The sequence below is a fragment of the Phaenicophaeus curvirostris genome, chromosome Z, assembly GCF_032191515.1.
Source record: "Phaenicophaeus curvirostris isolate KB17595 chromosome Z, BPBGC_Pcur_1.0, whole genome shotgun sequence".
Classification (NCBI taxonomy): domain Eukaryota; kingdom Metazoa; phylum Chordata; class Aves; order Cuculiformes; family Cuculidae; genus Phaenicophaeus; species Phaenicophaeus curvirostris.
Window position 1 is genome coordinate 7,517,655 of NC_091431.1, and position 14,408 is coordinate 7,532,062.

Genomic DNA, 14,408 nt, shown 5'->3' on the forward strand with positions numbered 1-14,408 from the left:
TTAGGGAGAGCTCTCTTAGATCTTGAACTTGGAGGAAGTGCTAGTTGAATATTAACAATCTCTCTTGAACCGCCCTGCCTTTTAGAGTCCAAATCCATGGGATTCATCCAAGTAAGTCTTTGAAGAGGCCACATTTAGCTCTTTCAAAGTCTAGGGTTGTAATCCTACTTATTGCCCTGCTTCTTCCATGCAGGATCCTAAACTCCACCATCTCATGGTGGCCAAGGGCTGCCCCAACCTTCATATTCCCAATCAGTCCTTTCTTTGTTAGTACAAGGTCCAGCAGCGCTGAAGAAGCTTAAATCTGTGAAATGAGATGTTCACATACTGGAAGACTGCAGGAGCTGTTTCTTGAAAGAAACCAACAAACTTTGAGCAAGGAGAAAGTGCGGTCAACCTATTGAATATCTAGATAATCTCTGGTGACATTTTCATCCCTTTGGATCACAGAGTACACAGGTATTCTTTAAAGTCCAGTAGTATTTGTAAAGTGCACGTTCACTTTTGGGTGGATACTGTTAAAAGTATATAGATTGTGATGAAACCTGGGATTTTTTCCTATGTGCTTTTCTGTACACCACACTGGAGCTTTTAGGGCACTATGCAAATTAAATAGTGATATTTCACTTGCTGTTTTGTTGTAACAAACAGAAAGAAATTCCTCCTAAACCTTGTTAAGAATCTTCTATTCAGGCTAATAGTAGACAGTTAAGAGCATACAAGGCAATGGAAACCCCACTATGTCCCAGACAAATGGACATCTGCAAAAGCAGAAGATTTCTTCAGTTTCTTATCACGGTAGATAAAAATCCTCATGTAGACCATACAGACTTCAGAATGAAAAAACAGTTAGAGAAAAGGCTGTGGAGAGATAAGAATAAAAGGCAGTCATGTTAAGTCCTACCAAGGTTTTCAGCCAAGCCAACAACACCTCACAGGCAAATCCAGCAGTATGAGAACAGGCGTTTTATCACAGTCCATTATCAGTGTGGGATTATTTACTGTTCCTCCCAGGAATATGTCCAGACAAATGCAGGTGAAGACAATCTCAGCCAATAAAATACATCCGTGGTTTTTTTTGTGTGTGTCATAAACTTTCTCACATGGATGGTTTGACGTATGGCCGTTTCACCATCTCGGTGAGAATGGTTATCAGTGCAGGTCTTCCCTCCTTTTGCAATGGCAAAGGATATGGTTCTAAAGTATGCGGCTTGGCTCACAGCCTAAAATCATGAGAGGCCCCACAAACCACTGTTAGATCTATGTGCACAAAAGCACATTGTTCTTTTTCAGGGGAGAACTGCAGTGATGTATCTGCTTAGAACTGCCTGTGCCTTTTACTCAAGATATATCTCCTGCTGAAGCCTTCATGTGAAGAATAGTTCTGGAATAGACCTTGCTATATTCCATCTTTTTCTGAAAGATGGATCCAAGACAGGATACTGCATCCCTGCTGATGTAGGTTGCACATCCCCCAGATCATCTAGTCCTGTGCTTTAATATGTTTTATCAATGAAAGTTTTTCCTGATGTCAAGCCTGAATCTTCCATTGCAGTTGAGGTCCATTACTTCTTGTCTCCACAACAGAAGAGAGCAGTTGTGTTTCCTTTCTTTCTCTTGCAGCTATTTTTAGTGTATTTTCATTAAGAAATGGATACTTTTTTTTTTTTTTGCTTCAATAAACTAAACATTTCTACTTCCTTCAGTATTTTCTCCTACCTCACATTTTCTAGAACTATCATTAGTTTTCTCTGGGTCGTCTCAATTTGATAAACATTTTCTTTTGTGCTCTGATTAAGACTCTGCCATTTCTGAGTAGAGTGGAAAGATTGCTTTACATATCTTACTGTCAACTCTTCTGCTTTTCTGATACATCTTCCTTTGTTATTTGCATTTTTTTTAAACAAAACTTCATTGTTGACTTGTTGTTCAATTTACAATTTACTGTTACTCCCATATTTTCTTCAGCAGATTTCCTTAATCAGTTCTTCCCTACCTGGCAGTTGCAGGATTGATTAATTCTTGTCCAGGTATAAACTTCACATTATTCCTATTCCATCAGATTTGTTCTCCAATTTTTCAAGACCATTTTGATTTCTAATTCTGTTTTATTCAATATGCTTGTAGTCCTTCTGAGCTCTGTGAACTTAAGCACATTTTTATTTAAAAAATTGAATAATACAAAACATACGTTCAATTCTTCCTTCAGATTTGGTTGTGTACCATCAATAACTACCTTCTTTGATGACTGTCTCCAGTCTTCCTAAAAGTTTTTACTCAGTCCTATACCAGTTTCGTATTAACCATTATTTTCTTGCTTGTTCCTAGAAATGTCTCATGTCAAGAGCTCATGTCAAGCTTTAGTGAAGTTAACAACTAACACCTACATGTCGTCCTCTGTGTAGGAGGAATGCTGCTCTGTTATAGAAGTAAATTAGTCTTCTCTGAGAAATTTTTTTTTAGCAATTGCTCACTGAATGTTTTTCATGTCTTTGTTTCCTTGTAGTAGCTTCATCTGAAGTCAAGTTTATGTTGATTATTTCTTTCAAATATTTTCCAGGACTGAAAGTCAAACTAAAATTTCCTGGATTGCCTTTTCCTTTTACAGTAATTAATAATGGCAGACACTTTATCTGCCCTTTTTCAACCCTTTGAAATCATACTTGGCCTCCATTATTTCTTAAAAAACCTCTAAATCACTAAATAAACTGAAAATATTTTCTTCATTGAGACAAGTGAATTTCTAAACATAATTTCTTTAAACAATGTTCAACGTATTTTTTTATCTGTTCTGTTTTCTTTCTGCTTTGCCACTGGTGTTGATGTTCGTAGCAAACTTATCGTAATCGAACTATGCAATGAAACTAAGCTCCAAATGTCACTAGTAATGACTTTAATACAAACAATAAGAAAAAACAATCAAGTAAAAAAGCAGATATACTAATCTGCTGATAATGTTCTCCAAGTCTTCCAACTCATTTATATCTTCTCTACAACCTCTCAGCGTATTTAGGTACTAACTTAAGGAGTACTGTGTCCTCTCATTATGAAATGCATTCATTTCTTCTCAATTTTCTTGCAGTGATACCTTCTTATGTCACTCACCTTTAGAGTGACACTCACCTTTAGAGTGAGTGACATAGAACGTGATTTAATATTAGATAAGATACCTATTGTCTTTCATAAAACTAAAAGAAAATAATGTAGCTGTAATGTTTAATACCAGGATATTTTTTTGTGGGTAGTTCAATTGAAATGATAGGTTTGCCACGGTCTTTGAAAGTCCAGATCTTTTATTGATGTAAAAACAATGACAGAGCTTTTAAGTTACAGGTGATAATTTTTAAAGGCAGAATTTGTATGGAAATTGTCGAGTCCCCTATAAATGACCAATACATTTCTGATCATTTTTCTGAAGCTGATGGGCAGAACATTGCATTTGTAAAAAAACGTGCTTGTTCATTTATTCTTCATCTCTAGGTTCCTGTGGATAGCTAGCTTTATCTATTTTGGGGGTCCAAAGCAGAAGTTATATCAGCAATAGTAGTTTTAAGTTGGAATGATCTCTCTGAAGAGTGTAAAAATCATGTGCAAAAGTCACAGAACATTTTATTATAATTGGAATGTTTACATTTTCCTCTAATTTTTGATTGTTAGTGTCTTTTAATTCATCAACTTTTGGAACCAAAGCAGAATCTATGAATGGCAGAGAGACAGAATATTTTCATTGCAGTACTTTCACAGAGCTAATGCGAGACAGTACTCATCATGGTAGGCCTGGAATTAATTACACTTGGTTAGCCAGAACTATTTCCTTAATCCATTCCTTGAAGGATTTTTCTCTTCTCTGTTGTAGTCATGCTTTTTTGTGTTTTATATAAAGCAATGCATACTTTTCACAAGCTAAATATAAAATGATACTATATTGGGTGTAAGAGGGCAACAGGGTTGCTCTGTATGAGAAAGTGTATTAAATTCCTCCTTGGGTTGTGATGAAGTCTATGTAAAGGGATCGTTTTTTCTTCTCAGAAGCAATTATTTAGTGTAATAAACTAATCTGTAAGAAACTGTAAACCTTCACACAAACCCAGAACCTTTCCCTCTTGCCTGTTGAATTCCAGCTTCTTCTGCCCACAGAACAGCTCCATTTGTCTCACTTATCCTGCAAGGGCAGAAAGCCTGCCAGCAAAGCCACTTTTCAGACTGGGTATCTTATTAGTTACAGGAAACCACAAGGACTTATCCACTGCAGAGATGTGGGGAATCCCTTCTGCAAATTCCTTGTGTTACAGATAATTGTGTGTGTAATTCTTACCTGACTGTGTTATTTGTCTTTCTCTCCTGACCAAATAAGAAGAGGCATTATACCTAAACTTTCTTTCTGTTATTAAAAGAAAAAAAAAGTATTTTTAGCTGGTTAGTAGCATGAAGTGATGTGAGGCAGCTTAACTGCAAAAGTGTGAAAATTACTGAGCAGGAGAAGCTTCCCCTTCAAGAGCACCCAGGAAAAAATAACAAAATCTTTCCATATAGCTTAAACGGTGAAGTTTAAACTGTGAAGTAATAGGTTCACCTAGAGTTTATTAAACCAAGGGAGACAATGTTCTCCCACACTGTCTCATTGATACTAAAGGTGCTCATGCTGATTAACAAGGCATGAGTCAAGTGTTTCTGTGTAGCTGTGATATTTACATCTGGAGGTTCTTGTCCCATATATGGCTAGAGAGGCTTTATAATTTCACCAAAGTTATATTTTCACTCAAATAACTTTCATTTTTCATTTCATACAAACTTTCGGAACTATATCTTTTCAGCAAATGGGCCTCAAGTATGAAGACAAAGAGCAGCTACAGACCAAGGAAAAGATTTTTCCCTGCCAAATTTCATCTATATTTAGTTAAAAAAATAGAATGAGCACAGTAGAAGCAAGGACTTTCTTAGGTTATGGGAGCAGCAAATATAAAGTAGACGTCACTCCTTTCCCTCCAAAGTTAGTAACCTGGGAGATGTAGTGTGTGTTACTAGTATATGGAGGAGTGATGAGGTAGAAGGCAGCAGAGGAAACATCACTGGATGTAACACCACCAACAAAACTCATAAACTCTTAGCAGATATCTTAGAACTTTTGAGTGTTGTGATTTATCTAAGGTCTATGGAAGGAAATGGATGTCTGAAATTCTCAGGTTTCCCTTTTTTTATTGTCTTAAGTTTCTAGACTTTATGATCATAAAAAAAGTTTTTAGTATAACTAGGAAATGAGAAATAAAACACCCACAACTCAGTGAACTAAACTCAAAAGGCATGAATTAAGACTTGATGATCCTTATGGGTCTCTTCCAACCAAGATAATCTATGAGTATATAATAAAAGACATAAAACACTTTTGTTTATTAAAGAAGACCCCACATTATTCTAAAAAAAAATAAACCTCAGCTTTCTGGGCAGAATACATTCTCATGTTGAAGTAGAATAAGTAGTATTTTCATTTTCTTACTGCTTGGAAACTGCTTGCCTAATTTGGCCTGAAATTAAAATATAAAAAGAAGAGAAGTCCTTTGGCAGGTCTTAAGCCTGTATCTTAGCTCAAATTCAATAAAAATAAGCAACTGAAATATACATATTTTGAAAATATTCAGTCAATTGCAGGTGTTTCTCATAGCAACGTTGTATTGTATGAGATTCTATTATTAATATTTATTCATTGTATCTTAGTAAAGAGCAAAACCTCTTCTATTAAGGCACCCAATCAAGAAGTTCATTCCTTTCCTTTTAGTCTTATTCCCTCTATGAGAGAAACTGGAAGTAAAATGTGTTTAGGGTCTCGGAAAGGAGTAAAGAAAAGCAAACATGTTAATAATACTGAAATACTGAAAATTCAAATATGAATGAGAAGAAGTAGGTGAAACCTGTAGGTTTTCTTCAGGAAAGGGACAAAGAAACATAATTTGGATGTTTTTTTCTTGCTAGAAAAAGTTTTGTCTTTTGCTCGATTTTTTTTATAGAAGTCCTGGTTTTGTCTGTTCTGCTCCTGCAGTTTTTCTGACAATTAGCAAAATTCTTAATAAACTCAGTTCAAGTTTTATTCTTAATACAACTCAGTATAACTGAAGCGAAGGTTCAAAATTTACACTCTTTATTGCATCAGGAAACGCAAACCATACTTGTCAGCTAGACTTATTATTTCCTGTGAAACCTGTGAATGTGTGGGGCAAATTCTGGCTACTGGATTTTCATTTTCATGGGAGATTTGTCATGATTAGTTCTTTCATTCAGATGTACTTTTAATTCTAAGTCCTACCTCCAAGACTGCTCAGTGGCACCCCCTTAAAGAGGAAAAAGGTAATGAAATAATGAAATATTTCTTTTCTTGGAACAATAAAGACATCAATTTACAATATACTTTTCTTATATTTGACTGTCTATGTTTTCACACTATTTATTTTGCCTTGTTCACACTGTGTTTTGCTCTGTTTCCATTGGATTCCACAAGTGATTTTTTGTTATGGTAACTAGACAGCAAATTCCCTGGAAAAAGAGAATGATATACTGTCTTATAGTAGAGTGACAGAGATTACTTTGTATCTCTTCAAAAGACCTATTTGAGATCACAGTGGTAGAAATTAGTAACAATGATTTACAGATGTCTTAGCTCATTTTTCCCTTAGGAATATTCAATAATCTCTTGATAGCATAGTTACAATAATGTGTACCTGCTATACAGCACAGAAGATAAGTTTTCTGTCTATGTAAAGCTGTTTGATTTTCCTTACCTCTCTTTTTGAGGCCTATTTTGGGTCAAGAGCTGTTAGAAATCTCAGGTTGTTTGTGGTTTTTTTTGGTTTTGGTTTTGTTTTTTTTTCCCCCAGAAAACACAAGCAGTGCGTATAATAAATTTCCCACCCCAGATTTTGTTATGCATATTACAAGAGCAGAGGGCTTAATTTTAAGTCAGGACAAGAGGGAAGACTCATCTCAGTCTGTATATTCAGAATGACATCAGCAAAATATCATAACAATGACATAGAATTAATGTTTAGAAGAGTGTGAATTAGTGAGGTTCTTTGTCAGAACAATGCCAGTTTGGGGTTATTTAGTTGGGTTACTTTCATGCTATTAAAGTTAATAAAAACTTTCAAGGTAGTGTGAGTCTTGCAATGCCTTCTCTGTTCTTTTGCAGGCCTGCAATGCACAATGCTATTGAATGATGATACTGAAGTGTGAAGAAAGTTGCAAAAAATAAAGCTGTGTAGCTTTACAGTATTGTTTTTTCTTGGTTAGGAAGAGCTTTTGTATACTAAAGCAGGTGTTTGAAATGGAACAAGGAGAACAGGCTGAATACATACAGAAAAAGATGATTGTAAATTGTGATGAATTTCAAATAGAAATAAAAAAAATAGGCAGATAAAAGGCAGAAAATATAACGTTCTTTATACATTTGTTTACAAGTCATCTGAAACCATTGCTCTGTATGGTCTGCATGGATTATCAAAGCAAACATACAAGAAAAAAATTGAAGTGGCTGTAAGATCAGGGGATGTCCTTTCTAGCATCGTTACAAGAAGAGAAACAAAGATTCAGATTTCAAATGGCAAACATCCAGTCATTCCAAGGTCTGAATTTTAAATTGATTATTTATGAAAGATATTCTTGCAGCATTCACCCTTCTAGGTAAAGAGATTAACCCACATCTGTGTACTGCAGTGCTGTGACACCTTTTTCTGTAGCATATGGTGTTGTGAGCTACAATCATAGACAGAATAGTAGGCCAGATGGATGAGTCTTGCACAAAATTGTACTTTGTGTGGGGATGTGCACAAACTTAAGAGGTGATTTTTGGCATGACAAGTATTACTGCAAATATTCCTCTATAGAATCTTTATTATACAAGTGTAATAACTGTTTGCTCTTATGATTTTGAGCGCACACACCTTTTCTTTTCCCCACAATGACAAACAAAAATTTTCTTCTACCTTTTGTCCTGCTGACAGTTTTTACTGTGTGCCTCATTTAGTGATGTTGAATGTCCAGACTACTGATTATATTGAACTTTATGTACATTTAAAAAAAAAATATTCAGATTTATTTTCTCATAATCTGGTAGAAAATGCATAGCTGTCCCTATAAGTAGAACTTGTAATTAAAAATCAGAAAAGTTCTTATGCCTAAAATTAAATACTTTGAAAAACCTCTATAATGTGGGTTTTTTTTAATTATCAGAGATTAGTTGGCATTAGTACTTGCTTCTTAAGCATAGATGTAAAATATCAGCAGTTGTTAACTACTTTTGCTGACTTTCCATGAAAAACAACACAATAGTGATCTTGACCAAGTATCAATTTCAGTAACTACATATCAGTATGCATAAAATGTTGTGTGTCTGTCTTTATGGACAGACATATATGTTTTTCAGTTTGTATGTATATCTGCAGACATAGATACAGATAGATATGAAGTCTATAAATTTATTCATGTTGTTGATGACTGCTGCTACCTTAAAGTGTCCTGATTTTCCAGGGAGATTTTGAGAGCACTCAATCATTTCTGAATAGTTGACTTCTCAGAAAAAGTTAAACTAGGTAACAAATCCATGTTTTAAACTTGGGAATTTTGGAAACACAGATTCAAAAAAAGATATATATGATAATTTTGTTTAGTTTCATACATAAAGGCATCTCATTTCTGAAGAGAGTGCAGTTCCATTTTACTTTTCATCAGGCTCTCTCATCTAATTTATACAATTTCAGCAGCGTCAGCTGGAGACAGTCTCTGTATTGTGTTGCATCAGACCTTGCTTTCAAAAAAAGGCTACCTACAGCAGCCTCTGAGTGAAAAACAAAAATTTTAGCATTACATACAGGAGATTCTTTGCTCAATGCTGCAGGCTTCCATACAGCTCTACTAAGAATTCAGCTCAGCTAAGACCCCACAGACTAGAAGTCATCAGAGGCTATGCTATAAACCCAGGTTTAGCAAGTGAGCCTCCTTTTTCATGGTTCCACAGTTACTTGTGTTGCAGCTGCTCTGATTTCCATTGCAGATCCCTCCTCTTTTTTTAATAAGTTACATTACCACAAGAAAAGCTGTCAGTCAGCAATGTATATAAGAGGGAAAACAGCAAGCAGAGAGCAAGCATGCTTTTAACTCCCCAGTATTTTTCTTTTCCTTTAAAACACCAAGCACGGTCAAATGTGTCAATAAAATCTAGCTGACATATAGTTCCTTTTTTTTTTTTTTAACTGAAGCAGTCAAAATAGTGTCAATACTGGGGTGAGTTGACATCAAAATATATTTGAAAGCCTCATGAATACCAATCTTTTCAGACAGGGAGTCTCTTTAAAAAGCAGTTTTTATCAAAGACTCGATTTGAACTCTTCCATTTGCTTTGAATAATACAGAAGATATCTTTGAAGAACATGACCTGCTTTACATCATTCAAACACATAGTACAAGAGAAAATTTTTCTTTTCATATGACCCTATGGGAGATGTAGTACATCCGCAGTGTATATGTCCTGGTACTGATGCAGTAGATGACACATAAATGGAGTGACATCATTCACAACTTATGATTAAATACTTCCTAGGGGCTCAAAAAATTGCTCTGCAGAAAATGAAAATGGAAACTAATTTATAAGTGGAGATTTCAGGCACCCTTATTCTTCTGAATTATCTTTCTTTCCCCCCCCTAAACGTGTTATTCCTGCATCTTGCTTCTTCACAATAGATTAAATATTTACTTGTTGTTTATTGGTACTTTGTATGATTTAAGTGATTGATTTATTCCTAAACAAGTGAAAACATGTTACTGTTCAGAAGAATATCTGTTACATCTTGTTCTTTCAGTGACTTTCATTCAAGGACGCTTCATAGCAATACTTTGAACACATTAACCTAATATACTCATATACAGTATTTCTACAATAATTTTTTTTAGGTAGGTAAATTGGGAGGTGAAGAGGGCAAGGACAGTGACGAGTATGGATATTAGAAGTCCTGAATCTTGAACACTGTCTCTAGCTATGAGATTCAGCCACCTTTATGGTTTTCTGTGGAGACCAAATGTCTTGTCACGCCTATGACCTGAAAATAGCATCAACTGCAGAATTCTTGTGAGCATGGGTATACCTTCTAACTAATTAAACGATAGATATCCTAAAAAAAGAGAAAGCATTTACAGCATCTTTGGTGTGGATAGCAATTGTGCATTTTTAACTTTACAAAAAGACTAGTGTTTTTTTTGGATTTTAGTCTTAACTGTATGTAGTTTTGATATGCAGGTGGAAGTATCCAGTAAAAAAGAAAGTGGGGGTTGGTTATTTTACAATTAATTAAAATTTTTCTGTAAATAATGTTACATATTTGAGGTATGATAGACAGCTTACCTGAACATGTGAGAAAAATTAATCCCTCTGCCTTGATCTTTGGTATAAAAAAGCTGTGCTTCCATTAGAAAGTGCAATAAATGCCAGGTCCTATGGGTACTACCTGTTTGCATTAATGTTTTTCATGCTGTATGTTAAGTCATAGATTTTCTGTCAGCAGTTCTTTATACCTGTGGTTTGTCATAGATCGAGCTGTAAGCAGAACACCGTGCTTGGCGTTGTCTATGCTGACATACTGAATATTTTTAGACAACACATGTCTGGTAAAAATAGACTTTTTTTTCCTCCAGTTACATTTCAGCATTGAAACTTTGAACGAATTCCTCACTGCATTGTGTAAGGAGTTAGTTATGATAACATCAAGAGAAAAATGAACACCTATCAATACAGCTAGAGGTACTCCAAGAAGTAAAGGGGTGTATATGAGATTTATTGACCTATTAATTATAATAAATATGGTAGCATAATCTTTCTGTCATCTAGCTGGGGTGTCAGATCTCCTTTTGGAAGAAGAGGGAGAGGCAGAGCATAAAGCAGAAAGCCCTTTGTATTTCTATGAAAATGAGGAATATCAGAGTAATTGTTTCCCTGACCACTGTTTACTTCCCTACATTTATTCTCGTAGAAGTCTTGTGTGAGAATAGTAAATTTGTTGGGATCCACTGGGCTTCATTTTCTGCCTCTGTGAAAACTAATTAATTAGACAGTTATCTTAAGAGTTGTTTGATTTTTGGCTGCTTTTGTGGGCATATACCATTGTCTTTTCATTTAGTCAACAGAAGATATAAGACGCCTTATATTTTCATACCATAGGTATGCCTTCATCCACAACAATTACAGATCAATGTATCTCTTCTATGTAAATGTCACTTTAAATATGCATGAAATAATAATAATGCCCCCTCAAACCCTAAACTATTAAAGCTATTATAAATAAATATTTGTTACTTTTTAATATACATGGAAATGCCTGAGATTTGAACTCAGTTTTGTATGTGTTTTCTAGACCATTAACACTTGATTTTGTTTTAATTGCTAATTTTAATTGATTTTATTATCTTTTATTTTACTTGCATATTTACATCTATTCTGTTTCTCTTGTTGGAAAGCAAAACTTGGCTTTTATTGTAACAACAGAACTCTGACATTTGGAGAATGTCTATGCAACAATCAAAAACTTTTTTGGGGAAAAGCATATTGTCCTCAGTAGAGTCAATAGAGTCTTCCAGTAAAAGTAATCTTCTCAGTTGTACAATAAAAGCTTTATAATACCAAATTTGTCCCTCAGCATTTCTGTCTTGCAGAGTGACTAACAGAGAAGCAGGACTTTAGGCTTCTACCTACAAAGTATTTAAGTATGTACATGACTTAATGCTTATGAATACTTCTATTGAGTTCAGTGGAGCTGTTCACATGCTTCATGTTGTGTGCCTGATTAAGTGCATTAGGAAATTGAATCCTAGCCTGGACCAGGGTACATCCCCTGATGTTGCTCTGAGTTAAACAGGGATTTATTCAGAAATGGTGTTTTGCTTTGTTTCTCTCTATAGCTAGTAAAATGCTGATTTAATTCTCCTTAGAAAAATAGTGATGTAATTTTTGAGGGAGTAACATTACAGGAACTCAAAACTCTGCATGGTTCTCCCTTACTTGTTTTGGTTATATGTGTGAAACAAGCTTTTCTGGTTAACTGTTAAATAAACTTTTTTTCCAAATTAGCTGTTCTTCTCTCTCCCTCCTATTGGGTTCCTTGTGTTTCTGTGAGAGCATGGCCCTATTTCAGGTACCAGACACCAGATATTAAATTGAAAGCATTCTGTGCTTCTGAGATGGAATGGTTTTGATTAAGAAATCTTTCAAGAGAGATAGTGAAGCTGATGTTACCTTTCTGGCCAGCAGAATGCAAACAAGCTTCTCAGTGCCTTTTCCAAAATTATCCCTGTGTAATCTGTGCTATTAAGTCAAAGTTCCATGCTATTGTTTACTGATTCAGATCTGCATAGACCTAATTTACTCAAAATTAAATAACTCCTGAGATTATGAGAAATTTCTACAGAAATTGTCATTCTCAGATATTTTAATCTGCTAAATCTAAAAGGAAGTAAGAGCTACAACAGTAAAAGAGGCAAAGCCCTTTAACATAGTGGAGGAATTGTCTTTGTTGTTCTTTGTAGTCATTCACACTGTATGTGGAATATTTTGTTCTGTTTGGTCGTTTTTTTACAGTTAAGGCATAAGCAAAAATTTTTTTGAACTTTTGCTAACTGGATACTTATACAACTCTACATTTCTATTACCTACCTATACATTTTTGAAGACCCCAGGCTAAAAAGCAAAAATTTCCCATAAAAAGGCTCTTAATTTCTTCCTTTGAACATCATATTTTAAATCGTTCATGTTTACAGATTAAAAAACTGTGTAGTTAATTGAGCATGCAACTTTTTTCTTAGGAAGATGGTAGGATGATCTATATTGCTGAAAGAGCCATATAAAAGAGAAAAAAAAATTGCAGAACTATCCACAGAGAACTTTGTTATAATTTGCAGTTACTCTTTAGTTTTCTTCCCTGTTCTCAGGAATGACAAGTAATTCTTTGGTGAGACTGCAGTGTTGCCTTTCCAAAAACTCTTTCACAAGTGAATGCGAAATATATGAAGTCAGAAGCATTTGTCCGGATAGAACATGATTCACAGTATTTGGTCTTCCTAGACTGACTGTGTCTCAAATGAACTAATTGGCCTCAGGGTCTTGTGCCTAAGATGCATGGATCATTCCATCAACTTAGGGATTAGGCAAAGGACCAGAAACTGAATGTGATGAAACCCTATAAACTGAACTTCATGACATTACTGATGCAAAATATGATGCTGTTGGCCATGATGGTGTTGGAAAACAAGAATGGAGGAGAATTTAGCATTTGTAATCTCATTTTAGAATCAGTGGTATCAGGCTACATTAATCTGATATTTCTATAGATGATGATTATAGGTCAAGCTGTAGGCTTAAATAAAAAAGAGGATCATTGCTCCTTAAAAACAATAGATTTTATTACAGGAAGTAGGGTGACTGTTTGACTTGAGCCTATTATAGATCAAGAATGGTCAAGTAATCCCTTTCTAGTCTATATCTTACAATATGTCCATCATAGATAGTACATTGAGAGTTCACGTGGCTTTGCTAGGAACACACTGATGCGTTTTAGTTGTTTTGAAACTACACCAGTTATTGGCCCTTGTGTAGAAGGGAACTGTAGTCATGTAGATGGATAGAAACTATGATCAACAGGGACATTTCTTGTCAGCTGAATAGGAAGAATGTGTTTCAAAAAATGTATGCCATGGTGTTCTTGTAGTGGGAGTGACACAAAACATGCACACTGAAAGTTATTTTTAAAAATGACAGTGTTATTTAATAGGATGGTGATTCAACACTTAATCATTTAGTGCGGTTTTCCCACTTACTTCACTAAGTACTTTATTTACTTTGAGCCAATTTAGCTTTGCCAAAGTTTGGTTTTCTTAATTTGTCTCTCGTTAGTTTTAACTCACTATAAACTGTCTTTAAATTCTCTTTAAACAGAACCAAATATATTTCGAAATATAAACATGGAATTGCTCATTATATTTTCCATACACAAACACAATGCAAATGAAAAGAGAATCAAACAAAGCCAGAAGTATTTTGTCCAGGTTTTGCCTAGTAAATGAGGAAGTGGTGTCAGTCAATTTAGCATTAATTTTTAGAGATTATGTATGTACAAATAATGTTATGTATTGAGAGAATGTAGGTTCTGTCACAGATTAAGGAAGGAAAGATATTCTTTTTCTCATAGTACTTCTCTTTTCAGATGCTTTTCTCCCTTAGAAAATGGCTCCTGTGCTATGCAGTGACTTGGCATCACGAAAAAATTCAGGGAAGCAGTCAACTGAATAGACTGTAGTTATGGAGAGTTTTTAGATAGGGCCATCACAGGTATCTTCTTATTAAACTGATGAACAACACCCCACATGAAAATAAATAATAGGAT

The 14,408-nt window shown here is 34.8% G+C and overlaps 1 protein-coding gene across 1 annotated transcript in view; it reads left to right on the forward strand.

Annotated features, from left to right (window-relative positions):
* TOPORS (TOP1 binding arginine/serine rich protein, E3 ubiquitin ligase) overlaps positions 1 to 14,408 on the forward strand; it is a 567,831-nt gene that overhangs the window by 489,979 nt on the left and 63,444 nt on the right. The window lies entirely within an intron of this gene.